The sequence below is a fragment of the Ceratotherium simum genome, chromosome X, assembly GCF_057802395.1.
Source record: "Ceratotherium simum simum isolate JZ-2026a chromosome X, ASM5780239v1, whole genome shotgun sequence".
Lineage (NCBI taxonomy): Eukaryota > Metazoa > Chordata > Mammalia > Perissodactyla > Rhinocerotidae > Ceratotherium > Ceratotherium simum.
In genome coordinates, this window is record NC_141940.1 from 18,780,573 (window position 1) to 18,806,326 (window position 25,754).

General features: G+C 42.2%; 1 long non-coding RNA gene and 1 other non-coding gene across 4 annotated transcripts in view; one reads left to right on the plus strand and one right to left on the minus strand.

Moving 5' to 3' along the window:
• The window catches only part of LOC147911771 (uncharacterized), a 41,336-nt gene extending 16,319 nt beyond the window's left edge, over positions 1–25,017 (plus strand). The window contains exons 1-4 of one of the 3 annotated variants that reach the window (XR_015550367.1): positions 18,323–18,646; positions 21,107–21,226; positions 21,787–21,933; positions 22,877–23,365. This is a non-coding gene — a long non-coding RNA (uncharacterized LOC147911771). Of the gene's footprint in view, positions 1–18,322; positions 18,647–21,106; positions 21,227–21,786; positions 21,934–22,876; positions 23,366–24,891 lie in introns of those variants that run through there. The other 2 variants (XR_015550368.1, XR_015550366.1) reach the window with 2 other exon arrangements.
• Positions 12,424–12,530, minus strand: LOC147911772 (U6 spliceosomal RNA). The gene has a single exon (XR_015550785.1). It is a non-coding gene; the product is annotated as a U6 spliceosomal RNA (small nuclear RNA).
• Positions 25,018–25,754: the final 737 nt, after the last annotated feature.

Below are 25,754 nucleotides of genomic sequence, written 5' to 3' on the forward strand. Positions count from 1 at the left end.
CACACGAAGACATTCTTGGCCCATCAGGTACTGATTATTAGAGAGTGGCCTCTTTAAGGGCCTCTTTTGGCCTTCTAGTAGATGCAAGTCCTAAAACACACACAGTTCCCAGCCATGTAGCAGTACCATGGCCTTGCCCCTGCCAGACAGGCAACAGGCTAGTCAAGTCAGAGGTAGAGGTGATTCTACTTAGAGCAACAGAGAGCAGTGCCTTCCAGGTATAATTTCTAAGAATAAGAGCAGAAAAGTGAGTATTCTGAAAGGCTTCGGCTATGTTAAGGAGAGCTGTCTTGTCACAGCTGAAACCTATGCTGAAATAGCTTGAAATCTCATGCCTAGTCAGAGCACGTGCAGTAAGTAACCAAGACACTGAGGTCTGGTCTTCGTAGAGACAGCAGTCAGGTGCCAGGCAATGTGAGTGTGTGGCTCAGCTCTACCCTTGCCCGGCTGTGTGACCTCTCTGACTCTCGCTGAGCCTCTGCATCCAAAATACCCCTCCTGTGTGAGATGGGAATTATAACAGGGTTGTATGGAGGAGCAGATCAGACTGGAAGGCACTTTGCAGGCCATGCCATACCACGGTATCATTAGTCCAAGCAGGGGAGGGAGAGCCCAGACTGCACTTCTCTTGTCTTCTGACTTTGAGCAGAAGCAGCAAGAACAGGACAGTCCAGTTGTGCAGACTGATCGCAGCAGTGTGAACCTCAGTGACTGCCCTCCCACCCTACATTTAGAAGGTGTCTCCTCACCTACATTTTTGCATTTTTTGTCTCTTGCTCTTGTTCCCTCATAAAGGAAATTCTGCACACAAGATCTTTTCAACCCACTTTAATGTGCAGATTTGCATCAGTCCACTTTCTGTTAAATAAATCATGTTAACTTTCACAGAAGAGAATGTAAACCACACACACACACACACACACACACACACTTAAGCAGAATTTAGCAGGCATTTTAAACTGAAGGAATATTTTCTTTCCTGTGAGTTTTTGGGACATTATATTAAAAACCGTCACAACCTGGTCTCATTTTCTCTGAAATTTTGGACATCTCTGTTTTTCATGTTCCCTCTCTCCCTGGGAATGAAGAGTCTGCTAATACAATTTCAGTAAGGATTACATCCACTTCATTAATGTACTGCACTCCTCAGGAGTGATGGACTTGTTTAAAAATAAATCAGGTAAATCCTTTTCTATAAAAATGACCATGCCCTAAATGATCAGTTTTGCAAATGTGGATATTTTTTCTGAGGGAGATTCTCCTTTCTACCCCCGACATTCTATTATGAAAAATTTTAAACATACAGCAAACTTGAAATAATTTTATAGTGAACATCCATATACTTATCACCTAGATTTTGCCACCAATGTCTGACTATATTTGTTTTATTACTAATCTATGGATCCATCCATCCCTCTGCCATCCACTAATGCATCTTATTTTCTTGATGCACTAATGTGGATTTTGGCCTATTGAATTTGCTCAAAATGATATCTGCTGAGACTCTTGCAAAGCGTTCACTCTTACCACTTACTTAAAAAGAAAAATCGATGTTCACCTGAAGACTTCATTTTCTCTGATGAGCCTGCTCTGCATAGATACAAACAAACTGCCCTTGTGCTGCCTCGGTCAAAGGATGAAGCACTGCTCTGCGGATGGACTGCTAGCCATGGCCCAGTGAGCTCAAGGTCAACCTGCCCCAGTTCTGTGCTGTGCCTATGGCTCAGACTAAATGAAGGGTTTTCCAGCCTTAGTGGCTTAGGTTACCATGAGTGACTGGGTACCAGCATGTGCATAGTCTTCCCTCCTCTCCTTCCACTCCATTCTCCCTGAAGTCAAATTAATCTTCAATCTCATTATGATTTCTCTGGATTAGGCGTGGGCCAGCCACAGCTTGCATACCCAAAGTGTCATGCTTTTATTATTTTCACCGGGTTGCAAAGATAGCTGACAACCTAGCCTGGATTTTTGAGCACCCTTCATCCTCCACTTTTATACTTTGGTCTTCCTTTCTAGTGGCCCTTCTTTATCTTACCTACAGAAAATGTATGATACCCCCTCTGACTACCTACTCAGAGCTACCCTTCCTCAAAATACTCTAAAAGTATTCTAAAAAGCTCTAAAAGTACTTCTCGATAAAAATTTTCATTGTCACATTGTAATAGATCTCCGATAGGGGAACATGACTGAGGATTAACTAAAGACATTTATACTAAGGTGTGAGTGGCTGATAGACTCTTATCCACCCAGAGATTAATTACATTTAAAAGAAAGAGGTGCTTATTAGCTCAAATGGATCTTGAAATGGTAGTGTATGTGAGATATCATCATGAGGCCCATCCTAGTGACCCTTGTCTACTTCCAGATCTATGTTCTCTCAGTTCTCTTCACCTCTCTGTGCACAGAACAAGAGTTTGCTATGTCTGACTCTCTCTTCAGAGAAGTTGCTAGCCCTTGCTGTAGAGCTCCAGCACAAAAGGCATACCTCTCCCTTTGATTTGAGCTTGTTTCCTGTGCCACTGCCTTGAGTAAATAATATCTTAAAGTGTCTTAGGTAGTTTCTGGTAAGTTTAGGAGTTTTCTAAACATGGAACAGATGCACAGAACATCTGGGTGGTAGGCTCTTGGCAATGCTTCAAGGGTCCCATTGTCCCTGACATCTGGGGCCCATTTGCCAGGGTGGGCATTTGGAGCTTCTAAAGTAAAAAAAAAAAACTCTCTCTTATTGGCTTATGTCAAATGAAGTTTTAGGGACAAAGACCCCCATATAGTGCTCAAACTTTCTGCCCAAATTTCCAAATCTTCACAGTGCACCAAATGCTTGTTTTTTTAAAATATTATTTATGTATTAGAAAGTTTTATTCAATTATTACAACATAACCATAACATACCCTACAAAACCAAAAAAATTATAATAATCTCTTGTACTTGTTATAGTATATGGTTTTCGAAGCACATTTATGTATGTTATCTTATTTGATACTTACAGTAGTGCTGATGGATAGGCAGGGCAGATACATAGATATCCACTTTATAGATAAGAAAATGGAGGCCCTGAGAATTGAAATGACTTTCTCAGGGTCACACAGCTAATGAGGGTCAGAACTCAATTTCAGATCTTCTAACTCCTAGACTGTAGGACCACACTAATTGGGTTGATAAGGAAAACCAATTTCTGAGGATATTGTTTGTATGAAATGGAAAGATTTGGGTTGGAGACAGTTGGTATGTGGTCTCTAAGATTGAGCTTTGGATGGTGGCACTTCCATTCTTCCTTGAGAACTGGGCTTATTTAAACTTGGTAGAAAGTTCTGTAGGTAAGAATTATTACAGAAAGAGCATGATGTTAAGCTCCAGGGCCAGCGTGTTATATGAGATTTGGGTGGAATCTTTGTGCTGTCCACTCCTACAAAACAGGATTAATCATTCCAGCAGATGACTCACTACTGCACATCTGAAGACAGCAAGGATTAATAGCAGTCCAAGCCGCTTGGCCAAAGTCATCTTCAACTTCGGTTACCTTGTGAATCTCTCAGACCGATCGCTTCATCCTTCTCAGCAGGCCTGAGGGTTCACATTCTTTCTATCTTCTCTACAAATAAGTGACAACTCTGATCAGTGCCAGAAGTTGGATGCTAAGAGTAAACTGGGGAAGTGCCAGTTTCCAAAGTCTTCTCTGAAGACTCTGTTGCATCCTGTCTTCCCAAGAGCCTCTTACCTGCATCCAAGCCAGACATTACAGACAGGGCTTGGTGCAACACTCTGTTTGCAGTGGTTTCAAAGAGAACTTTAAAAACGAAACCCAACCTCTTATTGATGCCCTTTGAACCATTCTCTACTGTTGGGTAGTTGAAGTGGAACAAATACAAGTCTTATTGCTTATCTTCAGGCTAGATCTACTTATCATCAAAACAATTGGTTGCAAAGTAAAAAATGCAGCTAAAGCAGTTTCTTGGTGTCATCTAGTCAAAAATGCACCAAAACAGTCTGTACCTGCACACAGAATGAGGAAACTGGTTTGTATCCAAAGATGGAGCCTAATTTTAGAATGTGTATAGTTCATCAAATAAGGTGTTTAAAAGAAAGTTACTTCTTTAGGGGTGGCTCAGACACAAGTGATAGATCAAACTAGAGAGGAAGACTTCTTTTTAAAGAGATGGAGTTATCAAAGCTAATCAAAAGAAGAGATTTAAGCATTATGCTTAACTCTGAAATGCAACTCCTGCTGCTCAGCATCAGGATCTGTCTTTGATGCTGAAAATCTATGTGATCAGAGTTGATTTGTGTCTCAGCATTTAGTGGCTACCATCAAGTCAACTGGCAATCCAAATCAGATACCATGCAAGAAACCAGTCATGGAAAGCTTAATTTTTTTTTTCATCAAAAAATGTCTCAACCTCATTTGGAAAGAAATGGGAAATGACATTTCAAACTTTAATCCCTTAATATGTAGTCTGGTTCTTTCCAAAGGTTGCAAGGTTTCCAAGTTCTGGAATTCATAACTAACTAACCATATGGAAACAGGATGTTCTTCATATCTTGGCTTCTCGAATATTGTCAGAGTATGAGTGACTCGCGTTGACACTGTGCAGGACCATATGTGCAGGCATCATCCCTCCTCAGCTGCACGCTTTGCCAGGGCAAACCCTCTCCTCTCTTAAGATAAGTGTCCTTACTAGGCCAAGCCCATGGAATGTTAAATTTCTACCACCGAGCCTTTGCCCTTGCTGTTCCCCCTGCCCCATACAGAGTGCCTTCCTTGCTTATCTTTCAAGAGCCATCTTTGATTCCACCTTCCCATGAAGTGTTCTTTGACTATTCCAGCCAATAGGGATCTCTCCAATTTCTCCCAGCTCGTGGGATTTGTTATCTGTATCACACAAGTTGAGACTCTTTGCTGGTCTTGCCGTTTCCAGCCACTCTGTTCCAGTCCATTCTCTAATCATATCACAACTGCCACAGCTCAACTCCCAAACTAGTCTCTCAGAGAATAAGAGTGGACCTGAAAGGCAGACCGACGAGTCTTCAACTTGGGGCCCCTCCACTTTCTAGCTGTGAGAACAGTTTAAATACCTCTCCGAGCCTCCCTTAGTTTCTTCATCTCACAGGAACGATGGTGTCTATTTCAAAGGGTTGTGAGAGAACGTCTGTAGTGTGCCAATAGCACAATGCCTGGAACATCAGAAACAGGTAATAAATGGTAGATAAGTATGTACTTCTCCATTATATCTACTCACTGCAGGGCACACAATGGATTATAATCATGACTTGATTAATTAATACATTTTTAATGCAGTATCCCTGAGACCTGGATAATAAAATAACAATTCTGGAGTTATAAGGCCGGGAAAGGTCATTAAGAAGTTATCTTGCTATGATGTATTTATTGACATGGACATATGTTCACTATGTACTGTTAAGCCAAAAAGGCAGTTTTTTAAATAGGATGTTTGGGGTCTGTATGCATTTGTGTGTGTGTGTATGTGTGCACACATATACATATTTGTGTGTGTATGTAGTTTTTTTAATTGGGAAGTATGCACCAAAATGCCAACAGTGGTTATCTCTGATGGGTAGGATTATAGACAGGTTTTTGTTACTTTATTTTATTGGGGTCATAATAGTTTATAACATTGTGAAATTTCAGTTGTACATTATTATTTGTCAGTCACCATATATATGTGCCCCTTTACCCCTTATGCCCGCCCCCCAACCCCCTTCCCCACTGCTAACCACTAATCTGTTCTCTCTGTCCATGTGTTTGTTTCTCTTCCACGTATGAGTGAAATCATACTGTGTTTGTCTTTCTTTTTCTGGTTTATTTCGCTTAACATAATACCCTCAAGGTCCATCCATGTTGTTGCAAATGGAATGATTTTGTGTTTTTTTTATGGGTGAGTAGTATTCCATTGTATATATAGCACATCTTCTTTATGCATTCATCAGTCGCTGGGCACTTGGGTTGCTTCCACGTCTTGGCTATTGTGAATAATGCTGCAATGAACATAGGGGTGCATAAATCTTTTTGAATAGTTGATTTCAAGTTCTTTGGATGAATACCCAGTAAAGGGGTAGCTGGGTCGTATGGTATTTCTATTTTTAATTTTGTGAGAAATCTCCATACTGTTCTCTTTTCTTTTCTTTTTTTTTTTTTGTGGGGAAGATCAGCCCTGAGCTAACATCCATGCCAATCCTACTCTTTTTGCTGAGGAAGACTGGCCCTAAGCTAATATCCATTGCCAATCCTCCTCCTTTTTTCCCCTTTTTCTCCCCAAAGCCCCAGTATATAGTTGCATGTCATAGTTGCACATCCTTCTAGTTGCTTCCATACTGTTTTCTATAGCGGCTGCACCAGTTTTTCATTTTTTATCTTGGTAATTATAGGCATTCTAACAGGTGTAAGTTGATATCTCATTGTAGTTTTGATTTGCATTTCCCTAATAATTAGTGATGTTGAACATCTTTTCATGTGCCTGTTGGCCATCTGTATATCTTCTTTGGAAAAATATCTGCTCATATCTTCTGCCTATTTTTTGATTGGGTTGTTTTTTGTTGTTGAGTTGTGTGAGTTCTTTATATATTTTGAAGATGAACCCCTCATCAGATATATGATTTGCAAATATTTTCTCCCAGTTGGTGGGTTATCTTTTTGTTTTGTTCCGAGTTTCCTTTGCCTTGCAGAAGCTCTTTAGTCTGATGAAGTCCCATTTGTTTATTTTTTCTTTTGTTTCCTTTGCCCGAGTAGATATGGTATTTGGAAAGATGTTTCTAAGGTAATGTCAAAGAGTGTAGTGCCTATATTTTCTTCTAGGAGTTTTATGGTTTCACATCTTACCTTCAAGTCTTTGGATTATAGACAGTTTTAATTTTCTTTTTGCTTATCTATATTAATTTTTATATTATGAATATGTACTACTTGCATAAATAAGACATAATAAATGATTTTTTAAATGTCATATATGTATATAATAAATGCATGAATATAGATCAGGGCTGTGAGGCAGGGAAAAATGAAAAATTGAGAAAAAAAGGGGGTTGTAGGATATGAGTGCTTTCTACTCCCCAAAATTTGCTGTTTTGTTATTGTTTCGCTATCTTTGCAAGAAAGTTTTTAGTTTATAGAAATTATTTTCTAAATCATTCCTATGCTTTCATGCTGATCAAATTCATTTTTGGTCAATAAATGATTAGGCTGTTTTCAACAGGCAGTATTCTGAGAGGGGACTCTTCTTCAGCTTCTAGAATTACCTAAATATATAAGATGGACTACTTATGCCTTGACCAATCTGTTAACTAGTTTCTTTCTGGTAGACCCCAATTATTTTCACTCTGGTGCTCAGTGTCATGTGGATCTAGCCATAACTTGCTGAATTGTTCTGTGGCTCTGGAAATTAAGAAGCTCTTGTCGTGTTGGCCAGGATGGAGGCTCTGCTTGTGTGCATCAGCCCATTTGGGTTGCCCTTCTGTAAGGCTAGAAGCATAGTGCCTACCAGGGCTGCGAGTACCCCTGGGATGTAGACTGGTTTTTTTTTTTTTTTTGTGAGGAAGATCAGCCCTGTGCTAACATCTGCCAATCCTCCTCTTTTTTTTTTTTTTTTTTTTGCTGAGGAAGACTGGCCCTGGGCTAACATCTGTGCCCATCTTTCTCCACTTTATATGGGATGCTGCCACACCATGGCTTGCCAAGCAGTGCGTCAGTGCGTGCCCGGGATCTGAACCAGCGAATCCCAGGCTGGGCCGCCGCAGTGGAGTGCGCGCACTTAACTGCTTGTGCCACGGGGCCGGCCCCTGCAGACTGTTCTTTTTCTCCATCAACCGCTGGACATCATCCTGTCCTAGACAGTGCATCCCCTTCCATACCACATCATCGTGGTGGCCAGCTCAGGACTAGGACATGAAGCTCTGATTCATATCCCATATGGTTACACATCCTGGACTTGTAGCAGAGGTAGAGATGTGAGTGGGGCCAAGACCAGGGGACACAGGGTAGGGTTGGAGGAGTCTTGTTCCTTTCTCTGTTGGTTTTAGGAACAGCTGAGCATATGCTTACAGCCATCACCTGGATTTTAAATTCATATTGCTTTCCAGTTAACAACAAGAACAGAAAGTATTTATTGAGTGCTTACTGTGTGTCTGACATTTATTTATGCCATGCAGCTAACCAGTGAGCAAAACAGATACAACTTCCTTCCCTCATAGACTTTATATACTCGTTGTGGAGACTCTGTCAAACCTGATATTGCATTTCCAGTTCTGATCAAAAAAGAAAATAAAGCAGATTAACTTTGGACTACAGTCCACATTTCTCAGAGGAATGGCAGATCTCTGGGACCTTATCTCCTTGTTTCATTCAGGTTGTGTGTCTGCCAGGAAATAAGCATTTTCATTATGAACACATGCTTTAATCTACTCTGCATGATCATTTCAGAAAATAGCTCCAGAGGCCAAGATTTCAGCTTTTGGGATAAGGATGAGCATTGGGGATAGACAAACTTCCTAACTTTCATGATGAGGTGGGATGAAAGTGTAGTCTGTCTTACTGTATACAGGTATATTGCAGGGAGTACAGTTCTCTAATAACAGTAGGAGAGAACGCCATAGAAGAATTATTTTATATAAAATGTAAGTGACCATGTTGCAATGTGATTCTTACACAATGTTCTGATTATATTGATATCTTGGTTTAAGACTGCTAACGAGGGGCCAGCCCCGTGGCTTAGTGGTTAAGTGCACGCACTCCGCTACTGGCGGCCCGGGGTTTGGATCTTGGGCGCACACCGACGCACCGCTTCTCCGGCCATGCTGAGGCCGCGTCCCACATACAGCAACTAGAAGGATGTGCAGCTATGACATACAACTATCTACCGGGGCTTTGGGGAGAAAAGGGGGAAAAAAAAAAGGAGGAGGATTGGCAATAGATGTTAGCTCAGGGCCGGTCTTCCTCAGCAAAAAGAGGAGGATTGGCATGGATGTTAGCTCAGGGCTGATCTTCCTCACACACACACACACAAAAAGACTGCTAACAAGTGTGGGAGTTTTTAGTAAAAAATTAACTAAGATGTCCCATATTTAATCCAGATAGTTCACAGTTTGGCTTGGAAAATGATGGATCAAAGTGCATAGCTCCATCCATTGGTCAGTTTTCTTTGGTGAGGGGTGTGTGTGAGAGAGAGAGAGAGAGAGAGAAGATATATCAGAGGATATAGAGTCGTTTTATTCAGAGAACTTGGCCTGAAGCTTATAACAATGCCTTAGCGAATCTCCTGGCATTGGAATCCAAGCATTGATTTTTATTAAACTTTGGAGCTCTTGCAATTAATTCTCACTGAGCTGAGGTCAGAGCTGGCGGAGCGCTGCCCGGCTGCATATGCCCTAATAACCACAGCCTCTTAGTATATGGTCTTAATGGCGAATGGAGCGTCCTCCTCTTCCTCCTCACCGTGACTGTCATTGCTTTAGAAATGCCCCAAAATGGCAATAAATGATGTGCAAACACACCAGATGGATTGCTAATCTCTTTTCGAGGCTTCCTTAACGGTGCATTCATAGTCCCTTGGAGCAAACTCAATTTCTCTCTGTGCACACTATTTCCACTTTTACAATACTAGAAGAAATGATTTTGGCAAACATATTTTGTAACTTGGATGAGAGGTAATTTATACAATTGCTCACCTACTATGACAACAGGCAGCAACTCCAATCACAGAAGGATGGATAGCTATTCATCAGTCACAGCTAAGACACATAAATGGACCTGGAGCCTTTTATGAGGCTTGAAGCCACAAACTTGGGGGCTACTTCAGGCAAATCTTATTTCTTTAGAGAGGGGCAGGGAATAGAAAAACAAAAGTCAGGTCTTTAGATCTTCACCTTTACACTGATCACCAGATCTTAAGAGAGCCTGAAATGTGCCCAACACAAAGGAGAAAGCTTAAGTGGTACAAATGCCACAGTGTTAAGGGTGGGCACTGCCAGGTCATCCATGCCAGGGATGTAGCTGTGACCCTGATCTTTGAGGGTGGTTAGGCAACTGAGTGATGAGACATGATCATTTCCCCTATTGGACCAGTCAGCCCATACCTTATCTCTCCTGAGGGAGCCTGTAGTCACCCCCGATGGAATCCCAAATCTGCTCAGAAGATGTTGCTTTACACTTCAGGCCTAGTAGAGACTTAAAAAAATTTAAATATATATATATATATAAATACGCACATACACAACCTTGGATGGAGGAGGACCTCTTTTCTAGGGGGCTGGCTGGGTTTGTTGTAATCCATTTGTTCACAACTACGACTGCATATGAAAATCAACTGGGAAGCTTTTAAAATTCTTGAATGTCCATCCACCTCCCCCCAAAACCAATTAAATCACAATTGCTTGGGGTTGGACCCAGGAGCCCGTATTTTTCTGAGCTCCCCAAGTGATTCTGGGGTGTAGCTAAGGTTGAGAACCACTGCTTTAACCAGTTAAGGCTGATAAAGGCAATGGGTCTCTAACTTTAGTCCATAGTGGAATCATCTGGGGAACTTGTTAAAATGCAGATTCAGTAGGTCTGGTTTTGAGGCCTGAGATTCTGTATTTGTAAAAAGCTCCCTAGGTAATTCTGAGACTAGTGGTCTATGGACCACATGTTGAGAACCCTAGCTAGAGAATTCTACCCTGGAGCTTTGCATGTTTCCCATGCTTCTTTTATTGTTTCATAATGGTCCTCTCTTCTCATACAGCTCCCTCTTCTGCCAGTGAATATGTTGGAGGTTATGATCCCTGGGGGTAATCAGGCTGAAAAGTTCAGACACTTCTTGTCACTTCCAGAAGAACCAAGACAACAGATCAAAGGGATACTGAGACACAGGGTGGAGAATGGAGGTAGACAGAGCACAAAGAGAGAAAAAGGGCTGGCTTTAGTCTAGCAGATGCTGGAGAGGGAACCCACATTTGGAGTTAAGAAGTCCATCTCTTAGATAGCCAGAGTTGGAAGGATCAGCTTTGCAGCACACTTCCTAAAAGGTAGGATATACTCAACCTGGGCCTAGGCAAGGACATCCAGACCAAGGGTTCCTGAGTATGCCTCTTGAGCTGTAGCCAGCTCTGCCCCAAGCACCTCCTCCCTGTACAGCCCCTACCGGTACAGCATTGTTTTCTTGCCCAGCCTTATGCTTTGCTGACCTCCAGGAGAAAAGTCTAACCGCGTATTGCTGCTGCTGAGTTACTATAAGATAAGGGGAAAGGGACAGAGTGGCAGGAAGCATAGCCACAAGAAAGAGATACCAAGTGAGTCTCCTAGTTGCCTGTGCTCAGATAGTTGTCCATTCTGTGTACCTTACTGCTCATTCCATGGACTCAGCTGATGTGGAATTGGGGTGCACAGGCTTTGATGTCAGGTAATAAGCAAATTTTTATGTGGAAAAGAGCATGGATTTTGCAGTTATACTAGGGTTCCAATCCCACCTCTGCCACTTAAGAATGGTGTGGTTTCCCTTTATCCCCTTCCTATAGTAACACTTCTGTTGGTCACCACTGTTGGGAGTGGGGGCGCATGAAATTAGGGAGGGCTTCAGAGAGGAGGTCACATTTGCCTGGGCCTTGAAGGGTGGGGCTGGATTTCCATAGGCAGATTTCCAAAGTTCTAGAAGGAACTTTCTAGAAGGAGGCAATGATATGAAAAAAGCTGGAAAGAGTGGTTGCTGTATTGTTTGAATTTGCTGTTGGGACCATTCCAGGTGGCTGCTGTGCATTACTTTCTTTACCAAGTTTGTTTTTTACCAAGTTTGCTTTCAACTTGCAGTTTGCAGTTAGCCTACTCTGACCAATCAGGAGACAGGTATGGGTTACTTTGTTGTTTATCCTGAACTTTCCAGAATTTCTGCAACCTCAACACAAGTGTAAACTTCCAAGTACAAGCCTTGGGGCCTTCTTACCACATCCAGCCCAGCTAACTGATCCCAGAGCCCCCAACACTCCCCTGCACCCTGGCTCTGATGTCTTCCCATATTCCCCACCCCATAGAAGCAGGAGAGAGCCTACTACCTGTTGAAGTGGGAAGAGAGGATCAGGGAGGCTTCGTGCAGGGGGCTGCATGTGAGCTGGGCCCTGAGGGGTGAGCATGGCAGGGAAAGGACATTCCAGTAAGAGGCAACCACACAAAAGGCGTGATTACTCTAGTATAGAGGCCTAAAGCATAGACATTGGGTTCAAACTCTAGTCTGGCCATTTCCTACTTCTTTTCATGATCCCATCCCTCAGTCCTCTCTCACCCCACACACATCCCCCCTGTTTAATAAACACTCTCCTAACTGCCCATGCTCAGTTAGATGGTTTCCCATTCTTTTTTTTTTTTTTTTTAATTTTTTGTTTATTGCAGTAACATTGGTTTATAACATTGTAAAAATTTCAGGTGTACATCATTGTACTTCTATTTCTGCAAAAAATATGGAATGCTTCACGAATTTGCGTGTCATCCTTGCGCAGGGGCCATGCTAATCTTCTCTGTATCGTTCCAATTTTAGTATATGTGCTGCCGAAGCGAGCACGATGGTTTCCCATTCTGCGTATCTAGTCTTCAATGGCTGCACAAACCCCCTTCCCCCATCCTACTTATGGCACATGGTGAAAACAGTCAGACCATGACTTACTAGCTGTAAGGTCTTGGGTAAATAGCTTAACTTCTATGATCCTCAGTTTGCTTATTTGTAAAATGAGGATATTAAAAATACTCCCTTATAGGGTTGTTGTAGGGATTAAATAAAATACCATGTATAAAATTCTTAGCACCATGCCTTGAATATAGTAAAGTCTTGTATTATCTCACTATATTACATCTTTCGCTATTATTTTTTTACAATATGAGATGAATACATGAATAAAAGTTGGCATTACTCTGAAAAAGAATTTCAAATCCTTTAAATGCTGTTAGGGAGCATTTAAAGTTTTGAGGTCTCTAAGAGTCAACCCTTTTTATAACTAAGTCCTCACCCCATTCATTCATTCTACAAATATTTATTGAGCACCTATAACATGCCAGGGATCATGCTAATTGCTGGGAACATGATGAACAAGACAAAGTACCACCCTCCACCCACATGGAGCTTACATTCTAAGAAAGAGAGAGAGTCAACAAACGGACCAGGAAATATATATTAAGTCAAGTTGCAACAGGTTCTAAGGAAAAACTCAAGCAGGGTGGGTGGATGGGGAGTTGTGGTGGTGAGGCGTCAAGTTGTCAGGAAAGGCCTCACACAGGAAGTTTCATCTGAGCAGAGACCTGAAAGCATGAGAGAGTGAGAATGAGTCATGGGGATATTTGATGAAAGAGCTTTCCAGGCAGAGGGAAGAGTAAGTGCAAAGTCCCTGAGGCTGGAGAGCACTTAATGTGTTTGAGGAACAGCAAGGAGGCCTTATTAGTTTTGTAAATCCGAGTGTTTGCTTTAAGGGACACATGACCGTCAAGATCTGTATATTTATTTAAAAGTCCTGAATACTGAAAGTCATGGAGAAGAAAGCGAATTGTGAAGTCTGGTGATTCTTTGTGGATTCTCCAATCCCTGGCAGACTGCTCCTTTCCTGTGCCGTGGACCTTTGGGTCACGCCTGCGTATGCTGTGTGCGTTTAGCCTAGAGAACTCAGGAAGGAGGGAAGTCTTCCTTTGGCTCTCACTGTAAGGCTAAGGACCCAAATTAATGTAATGGATTTATACGGCTCAATGACTCATTCCTTTATTCATTCCTCCACTCGACAAGCATTTATGACTGACTTTCTTTAGGTATAACTGTGCTAAATTCTGTGAAAGATACAAATAATTCTAAGATAATAGGCCCATCCATCTTGAAGCCTTTTTGGAAATGTTTGGGATAAATTGTAATTTTTTAGAACTATACAATGGCAGTCTTTAAGGACTAAATGGCGTGAGAAGACATACACATATGAATAGTTGACAAATTAGTGAGTTGTTCAGATAACATAGACTATAGCAGTTGGTCAGGGGAAGCTTCCTGGAAGTAGAGAGGCTCAGGTTGGGCCTTCAAACATACGCAGAGAGGAAGAAGGAAGGAATGAGAGAGCAAAATGCCAACCCTTTTGAGATGATCACTCCTGAGAAAAATGTATGCTAAATCAGTCATGCTAGCCAGCCCCATCCTCTCTGCCATTATGATCCATGGTCTAGAGTTGTCATAACATTTGTAACACTTCCATTCTCTAAAATCTTAAGTGTTTATGCATGCCATGTAATAAGTGAACTCTGATCCACAAAATTGGTGGTCTAGTGGTTAAGATTCAGCGCTCTTACCACCATGGCCTGGGTTCGTTTCCCAGTCAGGGAACCATACCACTCATCTGTCAGTTGTCATACTGTGGCGGCTGCATGTTGCTGTGATGCTGAAAGCTATGCCACTGGCATTTTTTATGTTTTTGTGAGGAAGATCAGCCCTGAGCTAACATCCGTGCCAATCCTCCTCTTTTTCTGCTGAGGAAGACCAGTTCTGAGCTAACATCTATTGCCAATCCTCCTCCTTTTTTTCCCCAAAGCCCCATTAGATAGTTGTATGTCATAGTTGCACATCCTTCTAGTTGCTGTACATGGGACGCGGCCTCAGCGTGGCTGGAGAAGCCGTGCTTTGGTGCGCGCCAGGGATCCGAACCCAGGCCGCCAGTAGCGGAGCGTGCGCACTTAACTGCTAAGACACGGGGCCGGCCTGCCACTGGCATTTCAAACACCAGCAGGGTCACCGATGGTGGATGGGCTTCAGTGGAGCTTCCAGACTAAGACAGACTAGGAAGAAGGACCTGGCCACCCACTTCCAAAAACTGGCCATAAAACCCTATGAATAGCAGTGGAGCGTTGTCTGGTAGAGTGCCATAAGGTGAGAGGATGGACAAAAAGACCAGGCAGGGTTCCTCTCTGCTGTACAGGGTTGCTAGAAGTTCAGTCAACTCCGTGGCACTAACAAAAAAAAAAAATCAACGAGATAACAGTATCCCCAATTTCCGAAGAACCTCGGCCTAAGGTAACAATTGGCCTCAATCCTAATTTGCTTCTAGTTTATGTAAATGATGTAAATTGCCATAGGAAAATGGATGGCCTTTTCTAGCTTGGATAGGCTTTGAAGGCAGAGGTGACTAGGACATTTTTGTCAAGTTTGAGCAGAAAAATATCTACAAAGGCCCAGACACCTAGGCCAAATGGCTTTGGTTGGCTTGATGAAGTTGTTTCTTCTGTGGGCTTCCAAGCTGGGTGGGCGTGGTAGCTGTGTCTGGTGAGCTCAGCTCTGGCTACTTTTCCACAAAGAACACTGCAGTCTAGTCTCTTGGATTAGGCTGGATCTTTGCTTTTAATTACAACAGCATACTGAGAATGGACAGGATTCTTACATTCATTCCTATGTTAACTCATACCATTCCTTTGGTTTCCTTCCTAGTTCTTTTCCCTAGAAGATCCTTTTGGAAATCCAAGTTCTCAGGATGGTACCTAGGATAATGAAGTCCAGAGAGTGGAAGTGGCTCATCTGTATTAGTACTATTGGTATTTGTGCCCATTGGTTTTTAACCACCCAACCTGGGCAAGGAAGCTAGGATCTATTGATGAATCCTGAAGGTGGATGCCGTAAGGCCTAATGGTGGAGAGTTCAGTCATGTTAATAACACTAATGTTAGCTACCATTTATTGAATGCTTACATGACGCCAGGCTGTCTGCTAATTTGATCTTTCCAACAACTCTGTGAAGTAGTGCCATTATTATCCACCTTGTTATCAATGGGGTAACTGACGGTGAAGGAGTGTAGGTGACTTACCCAAGTTCTTACAGCTAGTAAGCAGCAGTCGTAGTGGTTGGTCAGACTTGGGGTCTGAGTCCTAGGTTGGTCTTTCTAACTTATGTAACAGCTCCATCCCCTTTTCTGCAAAATTGTATGATAAAGCCCCTACCTCACAAAATGGCGATGAAGATGGAATTAGAGAACATCTGCAAAGTGTCTCACGGGGCCTGGCATGTAGTAAGTGCTTAGTAAATGGTAGCTGCTCTTATTGGGAACCTGATCCCCAGGTTTGGCGACCTAGTGCTGAAATTGTCTCTATGGTGGACCATGTGCACGTTTCACTGAGCTGCCAGAATGCACATCTGTTTGTATCTCCCTCATTTGATCGAGCAGTGTGCATGCTCCAGTGCCAACACTGGAATGTGTGCCAATTCTATTAGCTTGGGTAAATTGGGCAGGGAGCTCTTGACAATTTAAGGTATTCATGTAATATTCCTATTGGAATTTGTTGCGTGTTTGCAAATTGGTCCTATGGGAACATCGTTTTTTCAGAAATCCAATGGTTGATACAAGACACTGGGCTCTAAAGTGCATTGCAGGCAAGAAAATGTCCCTTGCAATGAGACATAAACGCCTTTCCATATAACGAGTTTGGTTACTCTGATGGACAGCTCCTGGCCCCCAGAGTATTAAGGCCTATGTCTCACTCCATCATGAAAAACCTGTTATGTGACATATGGCACTTGTCGCCGGATCCACCACTACAATGGGGAGATAATGCAACATCTAGAACATGGAAAACTGAATGAAGACTCACAATCATACTTTTTCCTCCAGCATTGAGATTTCACTTGATGGAAAACATGGGAATGAAACACGTGATTTCTCTGCAGAGCAGAGTGAATCACTAAAACCTTCTGTTGCTGACCTCCTCTTCCTCCTCATTTCCTCCTCCTGACTAGTCTCTCCTTTATGTCAGATGCGGCTTCCTAAAACACTTCATTTACCAAGTCACTCTTCTGTTCTATACCTCTTAGTGGCTCCCTGTTGCCTCTAGCACCAAGTCCAAACACCTCAGCCTGTCTCTTTTTCACAACTGCACTACCCACCTAACCAACTAATTCATTAATTCATTCAGACATATTTCTTGTATACCTACTATGCACCAGGCACTGGGCTAGGTGCTGGGGACATGCCTGTGAACCAGTGAGATGTCCTCACAGACCTGCTGCTCTAATCAAGCTTTTCTGCCTCTGGTCCTTCACCCAGTATGTGCCATTCTGCTGCTGCATCTGTATACACTCCTGGTCCTCTGTGGAAATGTCTGCCCTTCTCCTCTCTGCCAATATATGCTTCTCACCACCTCTAAAACCTCTATTAAAATGCAAGCTTACCACATATGCCCCACTCCTAGAAGTAGTAAGCAGGAGCCCAGGAGGGCCTGCCTTGCACAGAAGGCTAGAAGATCTGTAGTCAGAAACCATCTGTCTAAAGCCTTTGTGTGCAAGTAAAAGGAAAAAGCTTCCAAAGACTTGACATGTGCTGATTGATTTCATAAAGGGTCATGAAGTAGGCATGAGAAACACAGTTTCAGGCTAGCACATTCCCTGAAGGTGATAGACAGAAAATACAGCAAAACTTTTGTTATCATGGATTTTGTGTGTGTCCTGGGGGTGGTGGGGGGATATTTGGGTTAGATTGATTAACCGAAATTTTGGCCATCTTTGGTATGCTATGTTAGTGACATGAATTGTTTAGAATAAGTGGCTAGGACTTATTAATGTAATCACATTTAGACTCAGTGATTGAAATGTAAATCTGAAATGAAAACAGCAGCCTATGACATTCATTCAGCTAATTATGTATTGAGTAGCTAGTATATGTCGGCTAAGCCTGCCCCTAACATATGTGGGGCCCAGGGCAAATGTACAAAGGGAGTCCCACATACCATATGGCTAAAGATTTACAAGTTGTAAATTAAGCTAACACTGTTTAATAAAACGTGTCTGTCCTCCTACCTTGACAAATAAAGCATATCTTCATTATGATCTGGAAGCTCAAATACAAGTTTAAAATTCTTGGGTCCTTCAGCATTTCTTGCCAATCATGACAGCACAGAAGGCTCAGTTGTAGGCCTCCAGCCCCCAGCCTGATCTCCTGTCCCCCTTCTCTTCCACCCCATCTCTGTCCCATACCACAAGGGGCCTCGCACATGCGGTGGACTCCCTAGCCCTCCTGTCCAAGGGTTTTGCACAACGGTGGTGTGTTCTACCCCTAAGAGGATGGACAGGGATCAGAGGCCTGCGCAGGCTCTGGAAGCAGGCACCAGACTATTTAGGCAGGAAATTCCTGGGCACTGGGAATCCATAGTATGGACTAGAAGAGAAGAACATGGACTCTGGTTGGGCTTGTTCCTTTGGTCCAGTGGATTCCTGCTCCTGGGAGGTTCAGCCAGAGGAGGGCCAGAGTGAGGTTTCTAAAGTATGGGGCCAGGTATCTGCCATGTACTGGGGATAAGATGATTAAAATATGCTCCCTCCCCTCCAGGAACTTACAACCTGGTGAAACAGACGTACAAGTACATAGCCCACTCTAATGTAGGGGGATAAATAAATGCTCTCTTTGCTGAAACCCAGAACACAGAAAAGGATACAGTAGGAGATAATGGATCTGAGGGATGGCAAATAGAGGAAGAAGAGCCAGAGGAGGAGGTATCAAATGCCATGCCTTTTGTTCCATCTATTTTTTTAATGTTTAATTTTTTGTTTATTGAGGTGCAGTTAACATTCATTCAGGTGCGCAAATTCCACCTTACAGCTCCATGAGTTGTTACAGTTCCAGCAAATCACAGGCTCTCTTGCCCTGCCCTTCATCAGTCAACATCCCCTGCCCAAAGGTAACCACTATTCTGACCTCCGTCTCTGTAAATTAGTTCTGCCTCTTTTCGAACCTCATATGAATGCAATCATACAATATCTATCTTTGTCTAGTTTCTTTCACTCAACAGTATGTCTGTGAAATCCATCCATGTTGTTTTGTGCAGCTGTAATTTGTTTTTCACTGCTGTGTAGCATTTCATGTTATTACAATATGACATTTTATTTATCCATTTTACTGTTGATGAACATTTGGGTTGTTTTCAGTTTGGGGCTATTATGAACAGTGCTGCTATAAAATTTCTAGTTCATGTATTTTGGTGAACACTTATATCATTCTTTATTTTTTTTTATTTTGAAATAATTTCAGACTTAAATGCAAAAATATTTCAAAGAATTCCTGTATATTCTTCACTCAGACTTCATTCATTCAAAAATAGCTATATAATATTCCATTATGAATACTTAAAAAATTACCACTAATTTCCCCCAGACACTTAAAGCTTTTTAATTTCTTTTCTGTTTTTTGTTATAGAAATTTAAGCAAAATATATACTTAGCCTGTGATCTATATTTATTCTTCAAATTAAAAAATGCAGTCATACTTCAGATTTACATTTTATCAGTGCCTTTTTAAGTCTGTGGTCCGTAATTTCAATTGCTTGATTGTTTTTCAGAAAGAGCTGTAGCTCCTTACATTTCTAATCAAATTTTCTTATTTAAATTCCTTTCATTCCTCTTGGATTTGTAAAGACAGTCTGCCTTCTGCCCCTTTGAAACGTAAGAGAAAGTATCTGATTTCTCCCAAGCCTGCTTCTGCTCAGCTGGAGCTGTGAGAGGCAGCCGGGGTTTGGGCCTTCAGGAGCCCAAAGTAAGCTGACAGCAGGACTGACAGTCTGGCTGTAAGACTTACAGCCTGTGCTCAGTAAAAGGCTGTGTTTATAAATATCCATTGGTGAGTGATCAACCAACACACGCGAACACATATACACACACATATACACGTGTGCACACATGTACTCAGAGAGACTGAACCTGAACTTATGAGGCCTCCAATGGAGGCATATCTTTGCTTCAGGTAGCTTTAATGCCAAAATGGATTATCCACAGAAGCTTAATCAGAAAATTCAACTAATGGCAGGTCATTTAACTGAGGGGTTCCTGTCTATAAGTTTTGTGTACTTCCCATGCTCGCCCTTCCTACCCCAACCCTACATTGTCATACTCAGTGTGCACAGTGGAAGTTTGCTCTATTTCCCAGAAGACAATGAGATATGCAGTTAATGCTTTGGGCCTTTGATGCTCCTCATAGTTGCATGTCACCAGAACAGGGTTATCCCATAGGATATCTTCTTCGGAATCATATGACTATCTCGCTGAAAACCTACTCATTTCTGGCCTGTTTTTTGTTAACTGCCCCCTAACACAATTGGTGCTGAAAACACAGTAGACTTCACTTCACACTTCTTGCTTGATGGAAGCAAAATGTCTAGGCAAAGGAGAAGACAGAATAGACAGTCAATCCTTTGGAAATCCCTTCTACCCTATTATTCTAAGATTTCCTCATTGTTTGTGAATCCAACAGCACCCTCAGCTTTTTGTACATTTAATCCGTATGTTTCTGGTGCATGTATGTTTAAATCACTAAAAGGCAGATTTAGAAAAGCAACTCATTGTCAAAGATCCCTTAGGATCCATCTTATTTAACTACGAACCAGATGTCTCATTTTCCCAGTAGGAAATAGACTTTGAACTTGGAAAGTTCACATTCTGTTTTCTACTCATCTCAACACAGTGAGAGGATTTTCAAATTGGTTGTGTGAGCCTCTTCTATCCCAGAGCAATGGAGCATGGTTTGCATTGTGTGGGCTGTCACTGGAGTTGGGCTGTGAGTCAGGAAATCTGTGTTCTGCTTCAAATTCCGCTCCACGTTCAGGATGACCTCTGGGAAGTCACACCTTTTGGGGGCCTTTGTTTCACCATCAGTAGAGAAGCACGTCTTGACTACAATGTCAGATGGTAGAAAAGAGATGCGCAAAATGTTTTGAGCTTGCTGAGGGAAAGATAATCACATAACCCCAAAGTGGCATGCCATCACAGTAATTAAATTTTTTAATTCTGTAAAGTGAGTCAGGCCCTGTGAGACTGAACCTACTTAAATTTGATTGTGTCCCATGCATTCATATAGACTCCTATGGTGTTAGAAGGATCTTTAGAGAGACCATAGATCCCAACTGCCCATCTGGCCAGTAAGCTTTTCAGTAGCATCCTAACAGATAGACACGTGGCGTCTGCTTGAATACTACCTGCCCAGAGAGTTTACCACTGCCTGAACAGCACTTTTCTTTGTCTAACCACTTTCATCATTAGCAATGTCTTTCTTACATTAATCTGGGATTCACGTCTGTGTAACTTCTGCCTGCTGCTCCTAATTCTTTCCCCTGGAGTCACAAAGATCAAGTTTGTGCTTTCTTCCACAGGATGGCTGTTCAGATAGTTGAAGATAGCTTTCACCATGTCTCTCCTTCTCCAGAGAAAAGTTATTTTCCTTAGCATCAAATTCTACCCTTGTCCCGGAAACTCTTGCTGAGATGATAATGGTAAGACTCCAGGGACCATGGGCATACTCCCTGATATCCCCCAAGAGGAGCTCAGGAATCTCATCCAAACAATACCACATATACAGGCCTGAGCCAAGGGGACCAGAAGGTGGGACGCCCACAGACCCTCCTTCAGCTCTCCCTCGTGTACCCTGAAGGGCCAGGAGGGTTTTGTTTTGACAACTTGCCTTCTGTGGGAACTCTGTGGATTCTTGGGAGGTCTTGAAATTCTTCTGAGGAAAAATTAATAAAGACAGATATTAAACAAAAGCTAAATTGATAACCAAATGGTGGCCAATCTCTTTTATGCAAATGAAGGGATAGATAGTTTTTGAGCACCTGCAAGCCTCAACATTTTGTAAGTGAAGACACCGAGGCAGAGAGGTCAAGTGACTTTCCCCAAGTCTTGGGGAAGAACTTGGAATCCGTCTGTTTGCCAGACCCCCATCTGTTCCACTAGGCCAAGCTGCCTCCCCTTTTACATAGCTAAAATGTGTGTGAGCCCTCTTCTGTGAGAGGTCAGGAAATGCCTCTTCCTAATTCTGTCCTTCTTTCTCTAGGTGATCCGAGGTTGCTTTGCTCTGTAGAAGCACTGGATGCATCTTCACTTTCTGGAACCTTGTGGCAGACTCCTGGATCCCTCCAGTAACCTGCACTTGCCTCCTCCCCAATGGTTCTGCTGTGATAGGAGATGTAAGCAAAGGCTGGTAAGCTTTGCTTACATCCTTGACCAAAGCAAACAAACTCATAGGGACCAGAATCTCTTGGGAGGGCATGAGTATCAACCAAAACTTTAAAAATCATTGATGAGGTCCATAGCTCACATAGGTCCTTGCACCCAGAAGGGCCCAGCACTAGCTTTAATACTCCACTATCACCACTTTATTTTTTTTTTTTTTTTTTTTTTTAAAGATTTTATTTATTTTATTTTATTTTTTCCCCCCAAAGCCCCAGTGGATAGTTGTATGTTGTAGCTGCACATCCTTCTAGTTGCTGTATGCGGGACTCGGCCTCAGGATGAACGGAGAAGTGGTGCCTCGATGCGCACCCGGGATCCGAACCCGGGCCACCAGCATCACAGCGCGCGCACTTAACCACCAAGCCACAGGGCCGGCCCTCCACTATCACCACTTTAAAAGTCTTTAAAAATTTTTGAATAAAGGACTCCACATTCCTACTTTGCATAATACCCACAAATTATGTAGCCAGTCCTGATAAGGCCAGTGCTACACTTACACTTGGACAAGAAGGGCCTCTGCCCTAGGCCTTATACTTTAAAAGGCCCCACCTGTCCATTGGTGTGCTGGTAAATGTTGAGCAAATGGCTGTCTAGTGGGGTGGGTGGCGTAAGGGAAAGCCTTGGTTTGTAGCATTTGTTGATTTCCATGTTCTAAACAGTCCCACCACAGCTGATTTCAGGCTACCAATGTGATGTCACCAAACCCACAGTTGGGAAGAGATGCCCCCAATTGGTTCTCACAAGCCTGTATGAGCCAGTTCTAGTATACCGCTGTGACATATCTCAAATGCCAAATGAATGAATGAATGAGTGAATGAATGAGCGAATATAAGAACACATGGGTGCTTCTGTAACTCAGGACCCCTAATTCTGAACATCTATTCTCACAAATAATTCTATTCGTATTCCAGAGAAAACACCTCATATCTCTTGGCCTATTTCCTGCTCCACCAACAATGACAACAGCAAAACATGTCTGAATATCATGAAGATTTCTGGGTTGTGTGGCTGCTGATGTCAGAAATGGGCACTACTTTGGAGTACAGAAAGGATTTGAGTGCTAAGGTTAAAAAAAAGACAAATTAATTTATCAAATCCTTATTGTCTGATAGCATAAATGCAATAGATTCTTGCATAACAAATTGTTTCCCAGTAGTCCATTTCCTTGCTTTCAATTTGTGGTTCTGAAGGTATTCACAAATTAGCATTGAATTTACAACGGTTATACTTGGTGGCTGAGGGACATTTCACAATGTTAAACAATTCATATCACTCAAATTCATATCACATGGTCTAAGTGCAACATGTGTAGCATGATTACGATGGACATTAGATGCTAGAAATTCAAATAGTTTTATTTTTATAAACGTGTAATAAGATTGAATCAATGATAATTGAGCTCTAGCAAAATAATTTTAATTTAAAAATTTGATATTTATCATTTATAGTTTGTCTTTTATTTTTTACTTTGAATATTTGAGAAGAAAAATAACTTTTTTGAAAACATGAAATATTTTAAGGAATTTTTACATTTACTTTATGGTTTTTTGTGGGTTTTTTTGTGAGGAAGATCAGCCCTGTGCTAACATCTGCCAATCCTCTTCTTCTTCTTCTTTTTTTTTTTTTTTTGCTGAGGAAGACTGGCCCTGGGCTAACATACGTGCCCATCTTCCTCCAGTTTATATGGGATGCTGCCACAGCATGGCTTGCCAAGTGGTGTGTTGCTGCGTGCCCGGGATCTGAACTGGCGAACCCTAGGCCGCCACAGCAGAGGACACGCACCCAACCACTTGTGCCACCGGGCCGGCCCCTACTTTATGTTTTTTATGAAATATGTTTAAATTTTATACATTTAATACAATTACATTTTATTTTTAATCCTTTGTAAGGGGTTGGAGAACTACGACCCACACGTGAGCTGCCTGCTTTTATAAATAAAGTTTTATTAGAACACAGCCACACCCATTTTTTAACATATTGTCTAGCAGAGCTTTGGGCTGCAATGGCAGTTGAATAGTTAAGACAGAGACCTCATGGTCTGCAAAGCCTCAAATTTTTACTCTCTGGCCCTTAATAGAAAAATTTTGCTGGCCCCTGCTTTAGATCATAACTGACAATTCCACAAGTTATGTGAAAAATCTTGATTATAATAACATATAATACAAACAGTGATTTTGCTGTAATGAAGGCAAAAAAAATAAATTTTATGGAATAAATACAAGATAATTCCCAAATTATGTATGTCCTTAAGTTATTACTCACCCAAATATTGTTGGCCCATCAAAAGAACATCCAGACATGCACAATCATAATTAAAGTCAGTCCTCTTTGATATTGTGCTGACTTTCAAAAGTATAAAAACCATCACTTTATACATATTCATTGATTTTGTTGTTATAAGGTATAGTTGTCAAAGTAGTGGATAGAACATATTTTAATCGTTTGTTGCTTTGACTTATAATTTTTAATTATTAGGCATGTGGTATACGGGCCTCTGTTTGTATTGTTGCTCTGGGCCCATCAAATGTTAGGGGCGCATGGAGAGGCTTGGTAAATATGTCAACAATTAGGTGTCAGGAGCCATTTTTCAGTCTACTGGGGCCTGTGCTCTGTGCAAAGCTTCTGAGAGATTCTGCCAATGCCTAAGGAGTACGGTGAAGCCCACCTGTCTGCAGCCACCACTGAGAGGGCGCCGAGAGAGAATGCAGTAGAGCACCTGCTATGGACTGAATTGTGCCCCCTCAAAATTCATATATTGAAGCCCTGACCACCAATGTGACTGTATTTGGAGATAGGACTTTTAGGAGGTAATGAAGTTAAGTGCGGTCATAAGGGTGAGGCCCTAATCCTATAGGACTATGGCCTTATAAGGAGATCTCTCTTTCTCTCTCTCTCTCTCTCCTTCCCTTCCTCCCTCCCATATGAGGACACAGTGAGAAGGCAGCCATCTGCAAGATGGGAAGAGCACTCTCACCAGAAACCAACCGTGCTGGAACCTTCATCTTGAACTTTCCAGCCTCCAGAACTGTGAGAAAATAAATGTCTGTTGTTTAAGCCACCCAGTCTATGATTTTTTGTTACGGCAGCTGGAGCAGACCAAGACAGCACTTCTGTGAGTTCCAGGCTGAGGCGTATGCACGTGTGCACATACACACACATTCCCAAAGCTGAGCCACCAGAGGAAGGTGGTGCGGAGTGGAGGAGCAGGCCTGAGGAGGGAGAACCTGTGCAGCACAGTCATTAGCATGTTTGGTGATGGGCACGGTTATGACGAGAGGTGGGAGGGAGAGAGGCTGACACTGGGCCTCTGCTACTGCTAGGCTTTGTCTTGTTTCCTCTCTAGTTCTTCTTATTGGCAATGTGTGTGGCCTCCAAAGTGAGGTATAGATGGTGGCCTTAGTCTATTGATTGTCCCAAGCCCAAGAAATAAATGATACTGTATGTTGTTAACTCCCTTTTCCCATCTCCACTCCATCCATCCCGGAAGCCTAAGTGCAGATATTTGGGTGGAGAGAGGAAACCTGAATTCCTCTACAGCAAACTTCTTGACCAGAAGATGAAGAAAGAATCCTTGCAGGAGCCCAGATCCAGCTTTTCCTTATGGGACAATGGCTGGGAAGAAATGATAGATGGGTCTATAGGAGCAAACACATCTGCTTCTCATCAGTCCCCTTCAGACTGTTGGAGGCTCCTAGCTTGCAATCAGGGCTTGTCTACCCAGCAACCATTTGCTGCCTGGAAGCAAGCAAGATGAATATGTTTGATTCTTTTCAAAGTAGTAGAGAAGAA